Here is a 12,323-nt window from a genome sequence, read left to right as displayed (position 1 = left end):
TGGGTCGGATCCAGGCCGTGGCGCACCCCACCCTCTCCGGCACGGCGCGCACCACCCGAGACGCCGCCCACCCTCCCCACATTCAACACGCACGGTGCGGATCGACCAGCACCAGATCCGGTCGCCATGCCCGCTCGCCTCCCTGCCAATCGGCCTCCTCCCCCCGGCTGACGCCGCCTCCTCTCACCCACCAACCAAGCCCCCGGGCGGAGCCCCGCCCCACCACGGATCGCCGGATCCCGCCCGCCATGAGACCATCACGCACTGCCCCGCGCCTCAACCTAGCCGGCTGCCCCCACCAACCTTCCCCCAGTGAGGGCGAGATGCTGCACAAACGTGGCGGCCGCCAAGGCTTCTCCTCCTCCGGATCCGGCGGCCATGGAGCTGGGGAAGCGTCGGGTGAGGTCCAACAGTGCTCCTTCGTGCAGCTCAGAACGCCCGTGCATAGGTGAGTTTTTTTGTTCAAGTTGCAGCTCACTCCACCCACATGTGTGCTGCAGGGGAGTCAGCGGGCGAGCCGCATCCTCCTCTGAGGTGCGGGCGCATAGATGGCCACCGACGACCTTTGAGATGGGCCACCCCTTCCCCTCGCTGTCTCTTCCCCTGAGAGGGGATCCAGAGCCCGATGAGCCTACCGAATCGGGTCGTCGCCAGAGCCACCATGGGAATCCCACGAACACACGCGTCTATGCAGTAAGCACAGCCATGGAGAGGTTTGCACATCCGTGCTGGTTTTTTTTGCAGTGCACGCCGTGTACTCGAGTGGTTCTGCTAATGGGTGAATGCAGCCCGCCGCTGCAGTTTGTGGGTGATGCAGTTGGGTTGCCTACAGCTCACCTTCGGCGTGCAGTTCGCCGGCATCGGCATGCGGTCCGGCTATGCGCGCGTTGCAAAGATTGGGCCCGACGGCAATGCTGATGCCCGACACTTGAGTCCGCTATTGTTAATTGCTGCAGTTTCAGATTAATTTCTTTTGTAGAAGAGAAGCCAAGAAGCAAACAAAGAGAAAAGAAGTGCACTGCACACCCACTAAAAAAACTTGATGATCGTTTGCTAATTAAATCATGCAGTTAATGTGTATTATGAAAAAGCAAATAGTGAAAGAAAAAGTGCACTGCACACGACTGCAGTGCACTAGGCGTGTGTTTGCAGTGGGCAATGCGGCAAAAGGTAGCCCATGTGGTTCAGTTAGTTGCTGGTGGTGCTTGAGAGCTAATTCTGCTCTGTAGAGATGTATGTATGACTGTATGTTTGCCTAGAGATTCATTACTTTTTACCTTTTTGCATCAAGAATATCATGCAAATGCAATGCACTTTGGTCTTGAAAAAAGTCCATTACAAAGGACTTTTCACACAATCCATTTTAAAAAAAGCATTTAGGAACAATGCAGCTCGCTTCCCCGTCCAATGAAGCTCACTAGCTCTCACCATGCAGCTCAGATGCATTTATAAAAAAATGTTAAAAAAGGCAAAAAAAGATATGGTTCAACGTTTCACTTAGACTCGTATTGCGTTTCACTTTCCCTCTTGATGTGGTTCACTTGGCCTCATCTCTGCGCTCCACTCTTATTCATAAAAAAAGAACTCATTAATAAAAATAAAATAGAAAAAAGAGTATAAGAACCATGCAGCTCACTTGCCGGTCCGATGCAATATGGTTTTCAGTTTGAAGCAGTGCGTCCATGTGTCTGATGCTGTTCACTCGTCGATTTTGGTGTCGCGAAAAACAGTGTCCGCATTTTCGTATTTTTAAAACTGCTCTTAAACCGTAAGGAATTAGAGAGAGTGTTCTACATGAAAAATTTGCGTCTTGGCGATATCTTTCCAGCGGCATATCGTTTGAATCATTACGACCTGCGGTTTGCAAAAATTTCGCCAAAAACGGCCGCTGTCACTCGTCGTCCGCCGTGCGATTTTCAAAATTAACTTAAAACCGTAAGGAATTTCAAAAATAATTTAACATATGAAAGTTGCGCCTCATTCGTAGCTTTCCAACGGCGTATCACACGTCTCGTTTTGACAAACGGTTCAAAAACTGGAGCGAAAACAATACCGAAAATTTGAAACTGCTCTTAAACCGTAAGGAATTAGAGAAAAAAATTATATATGAAAAAGATGCGCCTCAACGATATCTATCCAACGGCGTATCGTTTGCTTCATTCTGATGAGCGGTTTAGAAGAAATCGCGTAAAAACGCTCGATGCCACTCGTCATGGGCCGCACCATTTTCAAAACTGCTCTTAAACCATGTGGAATCTCGAAAAGTGTTCAACATGTCAAACTTGCGCCTAATCCACAGCTTCTCAACGGTATACTACATGCCTCATTCCGATAAACGGTTAAACAATTAGAGCGAAAATAGTACAGAAAAAATAATGCGTGCAGTTTTTTCCGACGAGAAGTTCAGTCGTGTGAGTGCTGCAGCACACTTGGTTCAAAGAATGACGTGAACTTGCGTTCAGCGTGCAGTGCGGAAGTGGTGTGCAGAATAGTTATTCTGCTAATATTAGCAGAATAGACCGTCTGTATATATATATATATATATATGTAAAACTGTGTCTATCATAGCTTGCCACAGAACTAGTTAAGGCTTGCTAAACATTTAATGGTTTAAAAGTAAGTAAAAATATGAAATAAATAGGGGAGCCTCACTCTAGTATAATAAGATGATCCAACAGTGTGATTGTGAAAATATGCATTTATGTGTACTCAGCGAAAAAAACAAGCATTTCAGCTCACTGCAGGATCAATATATATTGAAACATTTGTTTTTTTTGTCCAGGACACATGCAGTCATATTTTCTTAATCCCTCCGTTGGATCATGTTATATTTAGGTGTGTTGGTTCAGTATTTTTTTCATGATTTTTAAGAACTTTTACACCGTCGAAATCCTTAACTAGTTCTGTGGCAAGCTATTGTAGAAAATCCTACTCCTTGCACACACCTCAATAAACAATTGCATGCATTCTAAAGTAGGAGAAATGATCGTCTAGTCATCTACTTCTTGTGACGCTCCCGCCACTGCTCCGTGGCTCGATCCCTCGGCCGGGGCATGAATAAGACACTTCCTCATGTCAATGATCCGCGTGTACATCTCGTAGCTTGTGTACGCATCCTTGGCCGCGTACTTGACGTGTTGTTCATCCAGCCTCTCATGCCAAACACTGTGCCAGACATTCTTGTTCTTCTTGCTCTCATCCTTCATCTTCATGTGGTAGGGGTCGATGATGGCCGATGCAAGGTCAACCAGGGAGTTCAGTTTGTTGTTGTCGCTGCCCCAGATCTTGTAGTGGTCCTGGATGTTGACACGATTCCGACATTTCAAGCCCGAAACATTAAGCGCTTTTAGATCGTTGGTGGTGTCCAATGTAGTGAAATTGTAGTCGAAGCTATTGATAAACCTGGAGAAACGCTCGTAAGGCCTTGTGGCCAGGTTGTAGTGGTAGACGAGGACGTCATGTCGCACGCACAACTGTGCGATGACAACCTTCTGATCGTGCCCAGCACGACCGATGGTGTACTCAAGGTCGAAGCTGACCACTTGGTACTTGTCCTCGGCAAGGAACTGCTCCATAGTTTGGATGGAGCTCTCCACCGACAACGGATCGTTCGTGTAGACCACGCAGAGGGCCCCCCCCTCACGTGGGTGTCCACTACGTGACGCATGGTGAACTGCCCGCTGTTGTCGTCGTCGGCCGCTAGGAGCGCCATTGGAGCCACGGGGATCGCCATTCGAACCGCTAGATGTCCTCTCTGTATGTGTCGTTGTGGACGTGCTTATTGTGTCGTGTGATGCAAGAGATGAAGGTAAATGGCCGCAGGAATAAATGGGGGCTGGGCGGCCTGGATTCTCGGCGCGTCCGCATGGCAGTTTTTGCAGTGGGTAACTGCATCGTCGAGCCGCGCCCGGCGCAACCGCATGCACACGAATGTGCGTGATCGTGCGCCGGCCCCAAGCATTGGCAGCGCATGGAGGGATGAGGGCAGAGCACCCGGAGGGACGCGAGAGCAGAGCCGGCGCGGCGGGACGCGAGCAAAGCTCGCCGCGGCCACCTCGACCGCAAGCAACCACACGCATAAAGCAGTTGAACACGCAGGAAATGGACGCCTACAAGGCGGCCGACACTTGCACCGCTGCGTAGAGAGCGGCCGTGTGCTACTACCTCCGTCTTGGTCTATAGTCCCCTTTATATTATGTGCCATACCTTTCCCTCAAATTTAACCAACAAAATGTTAATGCATGTTATAAAAATTATATAATTGGAAACTATGTTCAAATATGAATCCAACTATATAATCTTTGGTGACATGCATTCATATTGTATTAGTTAAATCCTACTTATAAACCAGGATGGGTGTATAGTAGGTAATTCAATCGCAAATGTTTTTTTATTAACCGTATGTGTATGTGAACCTTTCGTCCTCCTCTCGCACGTCTTATCACCCCGATGCCGCAGACGGCCTACATCGCAAGCTTGCGCAGCGCGCGAGAGCGTTCTTTTGGCCAAACGGTGGTGCCAATGCATCGTTGGTGAGCCTGTTCCCATGCAACCTTGCAGGTTCTGGCGCAAGCTTCCCGCCCGACTGGGTGAAATCCCCCAAAATCCCAATGCTTACCGGCCTGCTATAAAAACCCTCACGGCTGGCGAGTCCTGCGTCGCATTTCCCCCTGCCTCTCTATAGCTTATCTCGTCTGCTTCTCCCACAATCGCCAATGGCACCGGTCCATCATGGTTGCTTAGCCACTCCGCCGTCATCAGATGACAGCTCCAGCAGGGAGGCTACACCGTGGCGGCGGCGCAGTCCCCGACGTAGTGTAGTGCGCGTGACGTCCCTGTTGGGTTTGCGCGGAACACCCACCACAGGCTCCGCCGTCGGTGCCTGTCAGCAGCTGTTGCCGGTCGCCGTTGCCGCCACACCACCATCAAAAGCCAGGCCCATCGCCCGCTCCGCCGCCGCGGCCTGAAGGCGGGAGGTGGCCGTCATGGCTGCCACCCCACTGCCGGCCACCATAGCCATCACCCACTCCGCCGCCACGGCCCGAAGGCGGGAGGTGGTGGTCGTGGCCACCACCACATCGTCGGCCGCCGTGGCCGCCAGCCCACAGTCGACCGCTGAGGTCATCACCCACTTCGCCACCGCCGCCCGACGGCGGGAGGCGGAGGTGGATGCCGGCACGTGCGTCAGCGACCTTGCGCGCTACACCGAGTTCCTGCGCGAGGAGGAGGAGCGCCTCGTCGAGCACGCAAAGAGCCTTACCCACCGCCGTGGCTGCGGCACACGCCGCCTTAGAGGCGAGGAATCAGGAGATCTACGAGGAGAACCACCGCTTTGAGAGGGGTCGTATGGAGCGGCAGAGGGCGATCGAGGTGAGTGTCACTGAAGTTGCAGCAACGACAGGCAGTGTCCAGCTCATCGGTAGGCTCCTCCTCCTCTGCCTCTTACTGAGCGTGCTCAGTAGAGAAGAGGCTGCCGGAAGTAGTACAAAGCCCCTCTGTAGTAGTATTTAGGGGCTATTTTGTTCAGTTCATCTGACTATAGATGTGGTGGAACTGTACAACGTACTTAAAATTAGCTAGTATATAAAGTAGAACTAGCTATTTTAGTACGTGGTTGATAACAATTGGGGAAAAGTTTGGTCGGTTCAGCTGTCGAGTTGAACTGTTTGTGTAAATTCAGCACGACTGCTTAATCTATGAATGAAATCTATGCTTAATTACTGAATTTTAGTTGCAAAAATTTGATACTGCTAGTGATTTTAGCTGCATATTTTGACAAATCGCTGTGTTACAAGGTTGACAAATGGCAATGTTACTAGATCAACAAATGTCAATCTTTCAAGTTTGACAAATGGCAACATACCCAATATGATAGATGCAAATCTTACCAAATTGTTTGTAAGTGGTTGCACACGGGTCATCTAGAACAACCGTTTGCATTGAAGAGATGCACAAATCCTGCTCTCGCTTTGCATATGGGTGTTCTATCTAAAATGTTTGCGATCAAGAGCTGCATAAGTCCTGCTCGGCACGTTTTCCCTTGTCTTCCTGGGGAAGCTGTCGGTTTGCATATGGGTGTTCTAACTAAAACGTTTGTGATCGAGATACGATATTAAACCCAAGAAAAAAACTATTTCTGGCGGTTGCGGAGGCGGCGTGCCTTGCCGTCCTTGTCGTTGTCGTCCTCTGGGATGCCGTTGTTGAAGTTTTCAAGGCAGCACAAAATGTTCTTCACTTGTAAATCAAACATCATGTAGTCGCGCGATCGATGGGAGGGGCGCGGGAGGACGGCAGTTGGCGGCACTGAGAGGTAGCGGTCGACGGCGGCGTCCCATGCCACTGAGGGGGCATACACACACGCATGGGCGCGGCGGGTGCAGCCAAACGCACAGGGACCGGCGCCGCAGTGGGTGGAGGGGCGCGCATGGGCCCGGGCGCTGGCGCTGGCGTTGGCATGTACACAAGCTCGCGTGGGTCCACAGAGACCTCGGTGACGCCCGCGGCTTCCAGCTCTAGGATAGTGCTCGGCGACTAGATCGTCAATGCTATGGGGATGGTCGCTGGCGTGGGCGCGGGGATGGGAGCTGGGACGGGAGCGGGGGCAGCAACAGCCGCGGCCAGCTCGTTCTGGGCCATGTCCATGAGGCCCCATTCCTCCTTATTTTCTATCGCCTCCGGCTCGGAGTCGACTTCAACAAACTTGAAGACTAGTGGCAGATGATCCTTCTGCGCCATGGTGTTGGTGAAGGTCTGCGGAGGGAGGGGAATGGGAGGCGAACAGTAAGGCCGCCCGTATTAAGCAGCGGCTCGGGCGCTATTAATGGAGAGGAAGGCGGGCGGCCATGGAAGTCAAAGGGCTCGATTCCCAGTGAGCCTGCACAGCATACAACTCACACACTTCCCGATGAGCCTACGCATTGGAGGACAGCTTGCACGCCTCTCGGTCAGCCTGCGACCAGAATGCGCTTGCACGCCTCCTGTTTAGTCAAGCAGCTATCCGCACGGCACCTCCTATAGCCATTAAAACCAAGACACATGGCGTCACGTGAATGGTTAATAGAACGCACATGATTTTAATTATACAAACGTTTGCGATGTTAGAGTGGCAGCTATTTGTTTGAAAATGCCTTTGTTGGGTGTTATTGGAGTGCTTATTCTCTCAAAATGGACACGAAAAATACCATAGCATGTCGGGTGCCATTCCATGATAGCATGCCAAGTTCCATGAATTTCAGACGAGTTTTGGATTTGCTAGAATTTAAAAACAAAGTATCTCATCGTTTTGCCGGCAATCAACAGTGCCCTGGTGTTTGAAATTCATTCCCATTTCTTGCATGGGACCTAAGCATGCACCCAAGGACAAAGATTTGATTTTTCAACCAATTTGTATGCACTAGAGCATGTGCATGTAGTTCAAATTTGAATTATGCACAGAAAATGCCTAAAAAAACCCAGTTAATGTATAAAAATGTCCAAACGAACCCCGAAAATTTGCAAAATTTAACACAACACTCCTGTTGTTCTATGTTGATACTAGAATTTTTTTTGAAAGCAATAACAGGCAGCAGATATCATTTCATTCCCAAAGGTGGGATGTTCCCTACTGAAACCATCAGGCTTGTTGTGAGAAGCTTATACCCAAACATGCCCTAAATGGGACAAAGAAATTACCATGACATGTTGATGCCGCTCCATGATATAGCATGCCAAGTTTCATGCATTTTAGACGACTTTAAGATTTACTAGAATTCAAAAACCAGGAATCTTAATGTTTGCGGCCGAGTGACGGTGGCGGGGTGTTTGACAGTCATTCCCATTTCCTGCATGGGACCTAAGCATGCAACCAAGGATACAAATTTGAATTTTCAACCAATTTATATGCATTAGAGCATGTGCATGTAGTTCAAATTTGAATTATGCACATAAATGCATTAAAAACTCAATTAATGCATAAAAATGTCCAAACGAACCCCGAAAAATCCCAAAAATTGACACAAAACTCCTCTTGTTCTATGTTGACACTAGAATTTTTTTGAAAGCAAGAAGAGGCAGCTGATATCATTTCGTCCCCAAAGGTGGGACGTTCCCTACCGAAACCATCAGGCATGTTGTGAGAAGCTCTGGTTTGTGAGAAGCTTATACCCAAACCTGCCCCAAATGGGACAAAAATTTACTACAACATGTTGATGCCGCTCCATGATAGCATGCCAAGTTTCATGAATTTCAGATGAGTTTTGGATTTGCTAGAATTTAAAAACTAGGAATCTCAATGTTTGCGGCCGAGTGAAGGTGGCAGGGTGTTTGACATTCATTCCCATTTCTTGCATGGGACCTAAGCATGAAACCAAGGACACATATTTGAATTTTCATCCAATTTATATGCATTAGAGCATGTGCATTAGTTCAAATTTGAATTATGCACATAATTGCATTGAAAACTCAATTAATGCATAAAAATGTCCAAACGAACCCCAAAAAATCCCAAAAATCGACACAACACTCTTGTTGTTCTATGTTGACACTAGAAATTTTTTGAAAGCAATAAGAGGCAGCGAATATCGTTTCGTCCCCAAAGGTTGGATGCTCCCTACCAAAACCATCAGGCTTGTTGTGAGAACCTTTGGTTTGTGAGAAGCATATCCCCAAACCTGCCCCAAATGGGACAAAAAATTTACCACAACATGCGGATGCCGCTCCATGATAGCATGCCCAGTTTCATGAATTTCAGACGAGTTTTGGATTTATACTAGAATTTAAAAACCAGGAATCTCAATGTTTGCGGCCGGTGACGGTGGCAGGGTGTTCGACATTCATTCCCATCACCTAAGCATGCAACCAAGGACACAAATTTGAATTTTCAACCAATTTATATGCATTAGAGCATGTGCATGTACTTCAAATTTGAATTATGCTCATAAATGCATTGAAAACTCAATTAATGCGTAAAAATATCAAAACGAACCCCCAAATATCCCAAAAATTGACACAACACTCATGTTATTCTATGTTGGCACGAGAATTTTTTTGAAAGCAATAAGAGGCAATGGATATCGTTTCGTCCCCAAAGGTGGGACGTTCCCTACTGAAACCATCAGGCTTGTTGTGAGAACCTCTAGTTTGTGAGTAGCATATCCCCAAACCTGCCCCAAATGAGATAAAAAATTTACCACGGTATGTTGATGCCGCTCCATGATAGCATGCCAAGTATCATGAATTTCAGATGAGTTTTGGATTTACTAGAATTTAAAAACCGGGTATCTCAATGTTTGCGGCCGTGTGACGGTGGCAGGGTGTTTGTCATTCATTCACATTTCTTGCATGAGACCTAAGCATGCAACCAAGGACACACATTTGAATTTTCAACTAACTTATATACATTAAAGCATGTGCATGTAGGTCAAATTTGAATAATGCACATGAATGCATAGAAAACTCAGTTACTATATAAAAATGTCCAAGCGAACCCCGAAAAATCCCAAAAATTGACACACCACTCGTGTTGTTCTTATCGAATTTCGGGTTCCGCAAACCCTTGATAGGTTCGAACTCTGGGGTGCGTGCGGAGATCTCAACCTACCCAGCCTGCCTACTCACGATCCTCAGGCCTAGCGTGTCGAGCTCAAAGGGACAGAGAGACACAACAGTTTATCCTGGTTTAGGCCACCTTGCGGTGTAATACCCTACTCCTGCGTTTTGGTGGATTACCTCAAAGGGCTGAGGATGAACTAGTACAGTGGACAAACTGGCCTCAGGAGGTGAGGTGTTGTTAAGCTCGAGAGAGCTGGTGAGGTGGTCGGGCGAGAATGGATCCCATACCCCCCTATGGTGGTGGCTAAGTCCTATTTATAGTGGCCTTGGTCCTGTTCCCAAACGTTGGCAGGAAGGGATCCCACAACGGCCAGATTTGAAGGGGGACAAGAAGTACACCCTATCATGACTAAAGTGGTCTTCGCCTGCGAAAAGCCTCTGGTCATGACGCAGCAGTGGGCTCGGCAATGACCTCCATCCTTCCGTCCCGGCCGTCTTGGTCTTGTTGCACCAGAATAGAAACCTATGGCTGATTCCTCGGGACTCCGCGCCTGCTGCTCGCCTCCTTTGCACCAAAGAGGAAACAGGTACTCTGCGCCCGCCTGGTGCCCGCTTGGCCTTAGCCGTCATGGCTCAAATCAGCTGAGCCTCGTGAGGTGCACCTTGCATAGAACTCTCCGCCCCTCGAGAGCTAGCGTGAGGAGGCCGATCCCCTCGGAGGTCTTGGCGTCATCCGCCTCGCGAGGCTTGGCCCCTCGCGAGGGTCTTGAGTTGTTGATGCTGAAGCTGGGCCATACTGCTACCTCTTGAGCATGCGTTGGTTTTACCTTGAAGAGGAGAGGGTGATGCAGCAAAGTAGCGTAAGTATTTCCCTTAGTTTTGAGAACCAAGGTAATCAAGTAGGAGACAACACACAAGTCACCTAGTACCTACACAAACAATCAAGAACCTTGCAACCAATGCGATAAAGGGGTTGTCAATCCCTTCACTATCACTCGCAAAAGTGAGATCTGAGAAAGATAGTAAAGTAAATATTTTTGGAATTTTTGTTGTATAGATTGGAAAGTAAAGATTGCAAAATAGTAAATGAGATGTGATATAAATAAAAGAGATGTAATATAATAGGAAAGAGACCCGGGGGCCATAGGTTTCACTAGTGGCTTCTCTCAAGATAGCATGTATTACGGTGGGTGAACAAATTACTGCCAAGCAATTGATAGAAAAGCGCATACACTAGAAAAAAATACACTTGCGTGATGATACGTGTTTGTCACAGTAGGTCGCGTTTTTTGTCATGCATGTACATCCATGACGATTTTATGACAGAATCAAGATAGTCATACATGTGCTGTCGTAGAAGTGTTCCATGACATTACCAAGATTATCATCACGGAAGTGTCCACTTCCATGACGATAAATCGCGCGTCACAGAAGTGCTTTCGTCAAGTGTGACCGACACGTGGCTGTTGGGGAACGTAGCAGAAATTCAAAATTTTCTACGCATCACCAAGATCAATCTAGGAGATACTAGCAATGAGAGAGAGGGAGTGCATCTTCATACCCTTGAAGATAGCTAAGCGGAAGCATTGCAAGAACGCGGATGAGGTAGTCGTACTCGTGGTGATTTAGATCACGGTCTATTCCGATCTAAGCGCCGAACAACGGCGCCTCCGTGTTCAACACACGTGCAGCCCGGTGACGTCTCCCATGCCTTGATCCAGCAAGGAGAGAGGGAGAGGTTGGGGAAGACTCCGTCCAGCAGCAGCACGACGGCGTGGTGGTGGTGGAGGAGCGCGGTACTCCAGCAGGGCTTCGCCAAGCACTACGAGAGACGAGGAGGGAGAGAGGTAGGGCTGCGCCTTGGGAGAGAGAGACTCATGTGTTGGGCAGACCCAAAACCTCCACTATATATAGGGGCAAGGGGGAGGGGGAGGTGCCCTAGGGTTTCCCCTAGGGGGGCGGTGGTCAGGGCAGATGGGATCTCCCCTTTGGGTGACTTGGCCCCGAAGCCAGGAGGTGGGAACCCTAGATGGGGCGGCCAAACCCCCTGGTCACGTGGGAATAGGTGAGGGGGGCACAGCCCCTTAGTGGGCTGGTTTCCCCCCTTCCCTTGGCCCATGAAGCCCCCCAACACTTGCCGGGGCTCCCGAAATACCTTTCGGTCATGCTGGTCATCACCCGGTACCTTCGGAACACTTCCGGACTCCAAAACCTTCGTCCAATATATCAATCTTCACCTCCGGACCATTCCGGAACTCCTCGTGACGTCCAAGATCTCATCCGGGACTCCGAACAACATTCGGTAACCGCGTACATACCTTCCCTATAACCCTAGCATCATCGAACCTTAAGTGTGTAGACCCTACGGGCTCGCGAATCATGCAGACATGACCGAGACATCTCCCCGGTTAATAACCAACAGCGGGATCTGGATACCCATGTTGGCTCCCACATGTTCCAAGATGATCGCATCAGATGAACCACGATGTCGGGGATTGAAGCAATCCCGTATACAATTCCCTTTGTCAATTGGTACGTTACTTTCCCGAGATTCGATCGTCGGTATCCCAATACCTCGTTCAATCTCGTTACCGGCAAGTCACTTTACTCGTTCCATAATGCATGATCCCATGACTAACTACTTAGTCACATTGAGCTCATTATGATGATGCATTACCGAGTGGGCCCAGAGATACCTCTCCGTCATACGGAGTGACAAATCCCAGTCTCGATTCATGCCAACCCAACAGACACTTTCGGAGATACCCGTAGTGCACCTTTATAGCCACCCAGTT

Source organism: Triticum dicoccoides, chromosome 6B, assembly GCF_002162155.2.
Source record: "Triticum dicoccoides isolate Atlit2015 ecotype Zavitan chromosome 6B, WEW_v2.0, whole genome shotgun sequence".
Classification (NCBI taxonomy): domain Eukaryota; kingdom Viridiplantae; phylum Streptophyta; class Magnoliopsida; order Poales; family Poaceae; genus Triticum; species Triticum dicoccoides.
Note: the sequence above shows the minus strand (reverse complement) of the source record.